Genomic DNA, 11,749 nt, shown 5'->3' with positions numbered 1-11,749 from the left:
CGTTGGTGGCCTTACAGAAGGAAGAATAGAGAGATGTATAGAGGCCTGCATCGGTTGCCACTCTGAAGGGCAGTTAATTGCAAGTCTTATGATTAAGAGGGTAAGGGATGCACTGAACCAGGCTGAGGTACCGAGCAAACAATTGGAGGTAATACTGATCGACCCCAGCTTTAGCATTCTTGCCTTGCTCGTCATATGGAAGATCTCAGTCAATGAGATAGCTCCCCCACGCCTGATGCAATCGAATCGCAAAATCCTCATCATCTGATGAAAACTACCGGTGAGCCACCTAGACCATATTCTCCTTCTGAGAAAGGCATGAAAGTATTATTCTTCTTCATTTTATTCAAAAATAAAATAAAATAAAATAATGCAATCAGGTATACATTGCATGCAAGATTCTCCTGAAGGGAGTGGAGGATCCGATCATCGTATGAAGTGTAGGTCACGGCGTCATACATGAAATGTTGTACCAGGGAAGGGCAGAAGTACGCATATAACCATATATACAGGAGCCACAGTGGCTCTCCTGCGGAGTACAAATCCTTGTGGGTGATTTCGTAGATTCCCCTGTACAAGTGGCTGAGCACAAATGGATAGCAGTTGGGTTAGAGCCGAGACATCTAGCACGGTAGGGCTCATTGGACCACATCTAAGGAAGGTGTTCGTCGATGTGCTCCAGGAGGTTAAAGTAGCCAGAAGAATGGACAGGTTCACCAGAAACTCTTCGATGGAGATTTTGATACATTCCTAAATGTCCAATCTTCTCTAAGTCTCCTTGTGCTGAGAAGACACGATCAAACCAGGACTTCGATTCAAGGAGTGGCTTCGGCCATGTCTTGGGACTCTTCAGGGCGTTTGCAGCATCAGGGATAGATTTAAATAGGAACAACTGAGTTTCCCCACGGTAGAGAGGAAACAATGGATCCATTGCCTGAAACTCACTAATCTCCATTCCAGGGGAGAATGCAGGGCCCAAGCACATATATTCGCCCAATGGCGATTTGAAGACCATTTTCTCGACGCAGTTGTCAGTAAGAGCATCCATCATAGCCATCAGATCGATTTGATCAAAGGAAGGAGCATATGAAGAAGAGACATCCATCATCGAAAATCGGAGGAATGCAATGAAGTTTTCAACTAGAAAAAAAGGGAGTTTGAAGCAAGAAGATGAAGTGAGAGCGTAAAAATGAAATTCGAAACGGCGCTTATATCGATTGAGGGAATGAAAGATTTATTAAAGCATCATTATGATTTTGTTAAAATCGATGTGCTTACACGTGTCAACATGGGGCTCCTCCTTTGCCTCGATAAAACGCGATTGTCGCTAGCGTGTTGCAACGAATCGGCCGAAGGCGATTGGTCTCTTAGTGACGTGTGTATGCAATAAATGCGCAATTAATGAGGGGTCGTACGTCGCTGTCACCTTTCAGCCAAAGGTACAACGACGTGAGGGGAAGTTCATTTCTATTATCGCTATACCCTACTATAACCAATCAAAGAAAGTTACGTGTGATATGTACGTATGCGCATGGTGCATTCAGAGATTTGCAGATATGTACCGAGGAGATTTCTTGATAAGTGTACCGGGACATATCAGGTGGTGTCATGTGTTGCTTGACAACCGACGAATAAATGATCATGCTCAAATGGTTACATGACAGGTGATGAGAAGAGAATGAAAGAAGCTAGAACATGAGAAGCATCTAGAAGGCAGTAGTGAAGAATAATTATGGTAACCGTCGGAATGTGAGAAAGATTCAAAATGGCTGGATCAAAGCTATAAATAACAAAGCCAAAGAAGAAGAGAAATCATCTCATATCAACCCAAACAAACTAAATTTATCATGTCGATTTACATTCCGTAGTGTAATCTTTTACTATCATTGTTGAGAAAATTATATTTCATAATGTAATCTTTACTTTCCAAGCTTGTTGTTTTACATTCCTTAGTGTAATCTATAGTGGTAACCACATAACTGATAATCTCTAGCTGTTGTTTAAGTCTAAGCGCGAGCGTTAGATTCAGTTCATCCATCGGAAATGTGTCCTTCAACTGTTTTTCAAAACCAACTATAAGGATTTCTTTCGTATTCCATTCTGATTTGAGTTGAAAAGTCCTTTCATACGTAAGACAAAGGTGCAACCCATCACCAAAGAACGAACCCCACCCTCTGAATAGCACCTAATCCAATTTTACACACTAAGTGAGTGACTGAATAGGCGATCGATCTCTTTAGATCTCGGTCATACATTACGTGTCTGCCTATCTTGACACTTGGGGTCCTTGTTGTTCGGTTTGAATTGAAGCCGCAATTTCAATTATGGCATGCCCACCACCCAGTGCAGAAAATATCAGCAACAAACCTAACATTGGATTTTCACATCTAATGGATAGAGTGAATTCCACATATACATTATAATGGACCATTAAAACAGTTAATGGAACTTATGGATTCTACATATACATTACAATGGACCCTTTAAAACAATCAATGGAAGTTACCATAAGCTGTTTTTTCTGCTAGCTGTTCTCGAATTTTCGCTCACGCTGATAAAAAAACCTTTGTGGATGCCTGCCCTTGATTTTTGACCTGGCATACCTTGATATGCATGTGAGATTCACTACAACCATTAGATGTGTAATCACAAGTTCAATGGAAAGACTAAAAATAAGGTTGGTATATGCTTCAGGTGGGCCACACCAAAGGAAACAATTGGGAGAGACGTCCACCCTTGATGCTTTTAGGGCTCATGTAACACCTCGGATTTTCAGGGGCCGTGTAGGAACTCGGCCTCTAAATTCCCGAGTGTCACTTATATCCTAATTATGGTGATTTATACATAAATCAGTTTAAATGAGCAATAAAAGAATCGGCTGGAACATAAACCACCACCACAACCATTCTACTGAAATAAATACGACTAAGAAATACAAGTCTATAGGAATATCAAACGGGTCACACAAGGCGTCGCCCGACAAAATTTATATAAGAAATGCCCAAAGGAAATGGTGCGCCAGATCCCTACTCAACAACTCATAAATAACCCGCATGGTCCACGGTGATCCACCCATAAGCTGGACGTAGGAAAGCTCATCTTCCCTATCCATGCTCACCTCGCTCGGCTCGTCGAGCTCCGCCTCACCTGCATCTAGTGAAGAGTCTGGTTGGTGTTTTAAAACACCGTCCCAGAGTGGGAGTAACTAGCTAACTCAATGGTTACTATTAGCCTTAAGTTACAATAAGTATCAATTATATGATGAATTTAATGAAAATCATACATTCACAGATCCCTAAATAGTCTTGTTAATGCATATGCATGTATTATGATATGATGCATGACCTCTCAACAACACTCTCTCGAGCGACTTCGTCTAACGATCGCGCATGACCAACACTCCCTTATTGCGAACTTAACTGCCGAGTCGCTAACCTAACTAGTGCGATGCGATCGTGATCGTGTTAGCCGAGTTTTTAATTAATTTCGTTCATCCTGCAGATTGGAAAAACTGATACACCTCACGTATCATTGCCCTCAACTAGTTACGAGGCCAAAGCCCCTCAACGTGCGAGGCCAGGACCCCGCAATCCTTGATCCCATCGGATTCCCTATTCCCAATTTTAAGCACATGGGGAGTGATGAGAAGAGGGATCGCTCGCGATCACTATAGGGAGGCTCGTCACCCCTGCGTAGGCCAATAGCTCAAACACAGTGTCCCATTCCACCATGCCCGGCTTTCGAGTCAGTGGATTGGTTTTAAATGGTTATCAATAGGCTTCAGTGATTGAAGGGTGTTCCAGGTTCCATACAAGCGTGAGCAGACATAGCTAACAAACATGGTTAGTTAGTAAGTGAACTAGACCGTGTGAGTTCAGGCGAGTATGTGACGGACGACATCGAGTACAAGCGACCCATGTAATCTAACTATTGTCGCTCATTCGCATCCACCCAAACCTATTGGTTTAGCCGCAGGATGATCATACCAACGGGACCACCTTCTCCCACTTCAGTTCCCCGATCAACCTAGGGGTTTATGACATTCAATAATATTCCAACAATTCTGGATTCGCCTTTTAATACTAGTAAAGTCATGCACTCATACATCAAAGATAAAAATTCAGATTTTCTACAATGCAACTACTAACAAAAATACAAAATTAATGTGTGTGCGTGTTGAGTGGGGTTACTGAAGAGATCAAGAACTATACATCATTCATAGTACAAACATACAATAAGGATTAATGCTAGCACAAACATACAATAAAGATTTATGCAAGCACCAACATACAACAAAGATTTTATGCAATCATAAATGCCACAAGGAAGGTTATACTAGAATTACATATGAGATGAACATGCCACTCTAAATCAAGCCCAGTCATGTTGAAGAACAAATAACCAATACTTAACCATTTCATGGGATTTAGGGGGATCTATCATGTAGGGTCTTGGCTAGGTTCTCTCTAGATTACTCAAGCACATAATCCTAACATTCATAATCATTAAACTCATAGTAAAATTGGTGTTAGGCCACCTAAGGATAATAGTCCGCACCTTATGACGAACCACTTAATTCACGGCGCCCGTAGGGTTATGGTGTTAGGAAATCATCATTGAAATGCCTAAATAAGTATACAAGCTTGTAAGAATTGGAAGGAATTAAACACAAGAACTAAACCTACAAACATAACTCAATACTTACCTTAAATCATCGCCGGATCGACACCAATGGAGGATAATGTTGTTATAGAGGAGATGAGAGGGTGAAGGTGTACAAACCCTCATGCTTCCAAGCTCTCCCTCTCTCTTTCTCCTCTTTTCTCCTCCTTCTCTTCTCCATTTCTCCCTTTCTTTCTTCTAGGGTAAATTTGTATGGGGAGAGGGGTGCCCAAATGAAACCTTTATATAGTGCCAGATTTGGTGTAAATAGCCCCAAGGGCTAGGTTTTTACTATACTAGCCCTATGGGAGGGTCTTTCTAACCTCTAGGGTCCACTATGGGGCGTTCATATTTATATACATCATAGGATAGTTAGCCCTAACGATGATCTACGTATGGATATGATCGGTCCGGCATTTTGATGCGCCGATTGACAGATATGATTAGAAGTCTGTTCAACGATTACCGATAATCGATCGGACTGCGACTATACGGATATGAGTAGGGAAATATCCTTACTCTACGTGTGAAGTTTGATCGTAACCGACGGTCTGAAATCCTTAACTTTGCATAAGAGTGAACAATTCAATTCACTTAAGTTTCAGCTTATTCGTTTAAGTATTTGCACTTCTCATGCACTCGTCCTTTGGCTCAAGTTAAGCGGTTCTGGACAGTACCTAGGTCCGACTCCCACGATGGGCGTCAAGCCCAGTAAGACGGACATTATTCTATAGTTTTGGAACTAGTGGCCCGACAACGAGCGGTTTAGAGCTTGTTCGAAAATCAGGGTATTTCTGGAATGAATTAGGTATTAAGATTTCTCGTGGGCAATGATTAGAGTTTGGATTAACTATGTTCATAATGTGGACTATTTATAGCTAGTGAAAGTTGAGATTTGATCATAATTACTTTAAACCGTCGGTTTTAGGCTAAAAGAGTAACGGGGTTTATTTGGTCTATTAGTTAAGATCCGGGCCTTATCTGACTCGGCTTCGGTTGGATCTTTAATTTTGTTATGCTTGTCTTGATTAGTTAGCAATGGGTCAGTTAGATTTGGGCCCCATGTGAGTAAATCATGGAGCTAAATTTGATGTTCAAATGATCGGACGGATTCGTTGGCTTCCTACGGTTGATTAATCGGACTTGTGCAGTTTTTTACTGGTTCCACCCGTGTATAAACTAACATTGAGTTCTAATTGTCAATAAGTGATATAATAAGTTAATTACAAAAAAATAAAATTCAAGGATATTTGAAAATCCAAAACAATGAAAATCCAGGACGTTACAGCTCACTATGATGACTATATGAAATCCAGTCCAACCATTAGATTATGTATAAAAAAAAAATTCTTAGGCCAAAAGAAGAAGACTTTATCAGTAATTTATGTTGGCCATATCAAGGGAATGAATGTGGAGGGTGAGCATTTCCTTGTATACTTTATACACATTTTAATAGTTTAGCCCACTTGAATTATGGATGGGTAGGGCGCAGATTGCCCACCAACAGCGAGGTGGCTATTTACAGTGCTCTATGGGCCCCATAATGATGCATGTGTCCTATCTACTCCATCCATTAACTTTGACAGATTATTTTATAACATGAGCCGAAAAATGATGTATATCCAAATCTCATATGGACCACACCACAGGAAAGAGTGGTGAATGAACACTCACCATTAAAAACTTTTTACAAGCCACAAAAGTTTCGGATTAAGCTAATATTTGTGTTTTCTCTTCATCTTGGTGTGTCGAATTAACAAGTTGGATGACAAATAAACATTACAGTGAGCCTTAGGAAGTCTTTAATGGTTGGAATTCAATCTCCATTGTTTTCCTGTGGTGTGGTCATAGAGATTTGGATCTCTCTCATTTTTGGGTCCATACTCTATAATCATATGGAAAAATGTTGGGATTTGGTTTGCGGAATCACACAGATATGGATCTAGGATGACAATCCAAGAGCACCAAGCAATCATAAGAGAATACAAAGATTTAACGTGGAAAATCCTTGCGGGAAAAAATCATGGCAGAAAGTGACAGATCTTCACTATGAAAATAGAAATTACAAAGAGAGAGGACTTACTTGATTCGAACAACCTCGAATCTTTCCCTTGCTACACCCTTTGATAACCCTATAACCCTTTTAGAAACTCTTGGAATACCTTTAGGAAACCTTATAATTAATTAGGAAGGCCCTAAGGACTCCTATTTATAGTCCAGGAAACTTCACTTATGTATCGACTTTGGAAAAGTTTGGAAACCGCCTCAAATTTACGCAGTCTGCATGCAGTTTGCGTAACCTTCGACTAGTCAAGTCAGTGCTTCAACTGGTCGAGCCCGTTCTTCGACTGGTCGAGTGTTCCGAAAATCCAAATATATTGTTGCTGGACTTCGAGTCGAACGGGCTTCGACCAGTCGAAGAGATCTTCAACTAGTCGAGCCAGCCCCTCGACTAGTCTAGCATTCCAAGATTTACAAGATTCAAGACATCCGTTTGATAATAAAAAATAGATGTACGATGATAAAACACATATATAACGCAGGGCTCATAGAGCACTGTAAGTAGCCACCGTGCCACTGATGCTATCGCTACACAGTCCGCGTCCGGTTGGGTAGGGTTGTCAAACTTTTGAGTAAACGAGGCCTAAAACAGTTCAACATTCAGGCCGAGGACAACATCAGCCCGGCCCAGCCCGGCCCATTGACAACACTAATGGTTTGGATAGATTCTATATAAATATCATGGTACGACCCTCCTGAGCTGCCCATCCATACTCCTGCGGCCCAACCTGTGGTAAGATAGTATATTTCATTTGGAAACCGAATGGGCCGAATTGGGCAGACAGACTTTTGTACATTACATCAAAGCTTGGCTTGCATGATAATTAAGCCTTAATTTGAAGCCCGAGCCCGGCCCTTGGACCTGATGTACCAGCCCATGCTCGAAACCCTAAAGGGCCAGCCCAGCCCATTTACAGCCATAAGTATCTCACGGGCAACACTCACTAACGGTGTTAGCCGTAAATCCCTACTCGGCTCTCGTTTATAACATAGAAAGTGGCTCCCACCAAGATGGAGGGAAAAAACAATTAACGACATGATACAAAACTTCCGTAGGCTACGAGAAGGTTTCAATGGTAGGCGTTTAATTCCCACTCTTTCTTATGGCATGGCCCATTTGAATTTTGAACCTGCCTAACTTTTGTAATCACAACCCTTCATGATCTGGATCAACAGATGAATGGAGTGGATATAAGATAGGCATCTCTGTGGACCCCACAGAGAACTTTCGGCCACAAGAATGGAAGTGGATTGCATACTGACTCTACTGACAGTAATCTGTGGGGTCCGTATGATATATATGTGTTTTATTCAAGCTGCCTATTTTACTAATCATTATAGAACATGAGCCAAAAAATTGAGGGAGATCCAAATCTCAAATGGACCACACCACAGGAAAATAGTTGCGATGACTATTAAAAACTTCCTAGAGCTAATATTTTTTTGTCATACAACCTGTTGGTTAGGTCTCACACCTTATCAAAAGAAAACACCAATATCAGCTTAATCCAAAAACTTTTGTGCCCTCTGAGAAGTTTTTAATGGTATCTTTCCTGTAGTGTGGTACATATGAGATTTGTATCTGACTCATTTTTAGGATAATAATGTAAAATAGTCTGGAAAAATGGATGGATGGCGTGGATACCATACATATATCATGGTGGGGCTTACATAGCACTGTCTTTAGGAGACGGATTGGCTACTCCCCCTGACACCAGCCCTGCGGCTGGTGGTGGGTGCTCTGTGGGCCCCACCATGATTTTTTTGGTTTCATCCATTCTGTTCATCCATCTTTATAGGTCATTCTATGGCTTGATACAAAAAATTATAGGGATACAAGTCTTAGGTGGACCACACCACAGGAAAACAATAATTATTGGATATCCACCATTAAAATCCTCCTAAGGCCCACTGTACTGTTTATTTGACATCCAATCTGTTGATTAGGTCATAAAAACCCAGATGAAGGGAAAAAATAAATATCAGCTTGATCCAAAACTTTTATGAACCCAAAAACATTTTTAATGGTCAACATTCATTCAACATTGTTTCCTGTAATGTGGTCCACTTGAGATTGAGATATACCTCATTTTTTCTTTAGTACCATAAAATGATCTATAAAAACAGATGCAAGGCATGGATGAAACACATACATCATTGTGAGGCCCACATAGCAGGGAGGGGGTTAGCCAATCCGCTTCCCGGTCTTTTAACCACCTCGCTGTCAGTAGTAAGCTTAGCGTACTGAGTAAACTATGTAGGGTTGTCCATGATAAGTGTATTTTATCCACTCCGTTCATCCATTTTATCAGATAATCTTATGGCATAAGACTAAAAGTGAAGTACATCGAAAGCTAAATTGGACTACACCACTTGAAACAGTGTGAAAAATTATTAGGGATCACAGAATACTTAGATAAGCTTATATTTGTTTTTTTCCGTTAGTCCATGTCTGTGTGATCTTATTAACAGGTTGGATGACAAATAAACATCACTATGGGGCCTAGAAAGTTTTCAGTGGAAATCATTATTCCCACTCTTTCGTATGGCATGATCCACTTGAGATTTGGATATGCTTCTATTTTGGGCTCAAACCCTTAAATGAGCCGGAAAAAGGGATGGACAGTGTGGACAAACTACATATATTCACGGTGGGCCCTACTGAGTCTACTCTGTACGACGAGCGTACGGAGTAACTTGGTATGCAATCCGATTTCCAGGAACTTCCTGTACCTGGGGTGCTACGTAGTTCGCGTACCCCGGAATCCGCTCCTAATTAGCCCACTCCTCGACCGTAGAAAAGCCACTGTTTTTAGAGCGTCATATAATATACTTAGGTAGCGCATGACACTGACACGCAGGCACTCATAATTTGTACACGTGGCATAAGCTAACTTAAATTAAACCGTTTGAATTCTGGATCGCCAGCACAATATCAAAATGGAATTTTTTGAACTATCATAACGTCTGATTCGTAGAAATTTGTTTGATGAAATTGGACTATTGGATATTTTCACTTTTAACCGTAAATGAAACCGGACTAATGGATATTTTCACTTTTAAGTTTTTAACCGTATGACAGGTGTTAATCAATCTATAAGATTGATTATCGCACAATCATAGTTTTTGCTCCATGATACATCTGAACTTTGAAAGATAATTTGGACTTTTTAATTTGACTTAATCAAATTCTGAATTTGCATTTTAAAGTAGTTTCTAAGAGCCTGTGTATCATCATCACAATCTGTCAGAGCATCAAAGGTTTTTCCCTCCTTTTTTAGAAAACGGACCGGCTACTCCCCCTTACACCAGCCAATGGTCGGTGCCATGTAGCCCCACCATGATGTATGTGTTTCAGCCATGCTGTACATCTATTTTTACTGATCATTTTACAGCATATCCCAATCTTAACGGGAACATTACATGAAACATTGTTGTTGAATGAGTGTGGATCATTAAAAACATTTTGGGGGCCATGAAAGCTTTTGATCAAGCTGATTTTTGTTTTTTCCCTTCATCTGGGCCTGTATGACCTAATCAACAGAGTGGATATCAAATAAACAGTACAGTGGACCTTAGGAGGATTTTAATGGTGAATATCCAATCACTATTGTTTTCATTTGGTGTGGACCACTTGAGATTTATATACCCTAATTTTTGGGATCAAACCTTAAAATGATCTTTAAAAATGGATGAACGGAGTGGATGAAATACATACATCATGGTAGGGCTCACAGAGCACCGACCACCCGCCACGGGCCTGGTGGCAGGGGGAGTAGCCAATCCAATGGCTATGGTCGATGCTCTGTGGTCCCACCATGATGTATGTGTTTCATCCATGCCGTCCATCTATTTTTTCAGATCATTTTATTATATGATACCAAAAATTATGTATATAACAATATCAAGTGGACCGCATTACAGGAAACAATGTTGAATGAGCATCCACCATTAAAAGCTTTTGAGGGCCATAAAAGTTTTGGATCAAGCTGATCTTTGTTTTTTACCTTCATCTAGGCCAATATGACCTAATAAACAGATTATATGTCAAATAAACAGTACAGTGGGCCCTAGGAGGATTTTAATGGTGGATATCCAATCACTATTGTTTTCCCGTGGCGTGATCCACCTGAGATTTATATCCCTCTCATTTTTGAGGTAGAGCCTAAAATGATCTTTAAAAATGTATGAGCGGAATGGATGAAACATATACATCATGTTGGGGCCCACAGAGCACCGACCATCTGCTACCGGGCTGGTGGCAGGGGGAGTAGCTCATCCATTTCCCTTTTTCGACGTGTTTACGGGACGCGGATTACCTGCGGCAGGAAGTTCCCGTGCAAGGATTCTGGGTGGGCCCTTCTGTCATGTTTGTTAGAAATCCTACCCGTCCATCCGTTTTTCTATCTCATTTTAGCATATTTAATTTAAAATGAGGTGGATCCAGAATTCAAATGGGCCACACGAGAGAAAACAGTGGGGATTTAGTGACCACCGTTGAAATTTTTATTCACTTTATCCCAATAAAAATAAACTTATAAACGGATTGGATGGCATATAAACATCAAACGGAGCCTAGGAAGGTATCAACGGTAGCAATTCCTTTCCCCCTTATGGCTCAGTTGAGCTTTGGATCCTCCTAATTTTTAGCCACATGTACTAAAATAGTTCAAAAAATGGATGGACAGGTTGGATTTCTCGTAACCATCACGGTGGACCGGAATATCCCTGTGGCACAGCGTGGCACAAGATCTGTGGAGCCCACAGTGATGTATGTAATTTATCTATACCGTCCATCCGTTTTTTTCAGATCATTTTAAAAAGTGGAAGCAGAAATCATGCAGAAAAAAAGCTAGAATGGACCACAACATATAAAACAGCGGGGACTGGACGGTCACGGTTGAAAACTTACTCAGGCCTACCGTGTTGTTTTATTTTCCATCCAACCTGTTGATAGGGTTAGACAGATCTGGTTGAAGGGGAAACACAAATATAATTTAGATCCAAAACTTCCATGGCCCCTAAG

This window comes from Magnolia sinica, chromosome 8 (assembly GCF_029962835.1).
Source record: "Magnolia sinica isolate HGM2019 chromosome 8, MsV1, whole genome shotgun sequence".
Lineage (NCBI taxonomy): Eukaryota > Viridiplantae > Streptophyta > Magnoliopsida > Magnoliales > Magnoliaceae > Magnolia > Magnolia sinica.
The sequence above is the reverse complement of the archived record's forward strand: the minus strand, read 5'-3'. Positions refer to the sequence as shown.